At 38.1% G+C, this 1,345-nt stretch overlaps 1 pseudogene; it reads left to right on the top strand.

Annotated features, from left to right (window-relative positions):
* Positions 1-703: 703 nt before the first annotated feature.
* On the top strand, positions 704-1,248 carry LOC106747905 (annotated as a pseudogene).
* The last annotated feature ends 97 nt before the right edge of the window (positions 1,249-1,345 follow it).

Genomic DNA, 1,345 nt, shown 5'->3' with positions numbered 1-1,345 from the left:
GAGAGGTCCCGCGCATTCAAAGTGCAATTTAAATTATAAGCATTTATATTACATTCCAATAGTTTCCATAATTTATCCGGCTACGATACACATTTTATTATTATGGAAATAGCAAATGCATTTGAAGGCTCGATCAATGTGCTGCCGATAACAAAAGGAAATATATGTCATTTACGAAGAATGTCCGAGATACAGCAAAAAAATCTGATTCACGAAATTGCATGCAATTATGATTCATCGATTCATACAAATTTCTAAATGCCAGTATCGAAAAATTAGCATNAAAAATTAAAAATTTTACAGTCCATATTTTCAAATATATCCGATTTCGATTTATTAACGCAAAAGGGTGTTTTTCCATATGAATACCTTGATTGCGCGGACAAGTTGCAGGACCCGCGTTTACCACCGCGAGAATCGTTTTACAGTATTACCCTTTGACGGGTAATACTGTATCAGAGAGCAATTACGCGCACGTTGCAAACGTCTGGCAACGATTCTCTATTGAAACCTTGGGTGAATACAGCGATTTATATCTGAAGATTTATGTTTATTATTAGCAGATATTTTTTAAAATTTCCTGGATAGTTGCATCAAAAGTTACGGATTAGATCCTGCACATTATTATACTTTACCGGGTTTCACTTGGGATGCTATGTTAAAACATACTGGCATAAATTTTGAATTGTTCACTGATATCGATATGGTCATGTTCATCAAACGTGGTATACGCGGCGGTCTCAGTCAATTTTCCAGTAGATACGCACAGGCCAATAACAAGTACATGCAGTCTTACGATCCATCGGAACCATCGTCGTACTTGATGTACTTTGACGTAAACAATCTGTACGGTTGGGCAATGTGTCAACCGCTGCCTCACGCCGAATTTCAATGTGTCACAGATGTTTCAACATTTGATGTATCTTCAATCGCTGTCGATTCACGCATAGGTTATATATACTCGAGGTCGATATGGAATATCCGCAACATTTGCACGACGCTCACGCTGACCTACCGTTTCGTCCAACGCGCGCCAAACCACCCGGTAAAAGACAGGAAAAGTTATTGGCAACCTTATACGATAAGCAGCGTTATGTTATTCATTATCGCAATCTGCAGCTGTGCACGCGTCACAGTCTTCGCATTACAAAGATACACCGTATACTCCAATTCGCTCAATCTCCTTGGCTCCGCGATTACATCGAACTAAATACACAGTTTAGAACACAAGCGACGAATAATTTCTAGAAAAATTTGTATAAATTGATGAACAATTTTGTATTTGGAGAAACGATTGAAAATGTACGCAATCATGTAGATGTAAAACTGTTGACAAAATGGGATG

This window comes from Dinoponera quadriceps, unplaced genomic scaffold (genome assembly GCF_001313825.1).
Source record: "Dinoponera quadriceps isolate SergipeBrazil2010 unplaced genomic scaffold, ASM131382v1 scaffold2602, whole genome shotgun sequence".
NCBI lineage: Eukaryota > Metazoa > Arthropoda > Insecta > Hymenoptera > Formicidae > Dinoponera > Dinoponera quadriceps.
The sequence above is the reverse complement of the archived record's forward strand: the minus strand, read 5'-3'. Positions and strand labels throughout refer to the sequence as shown.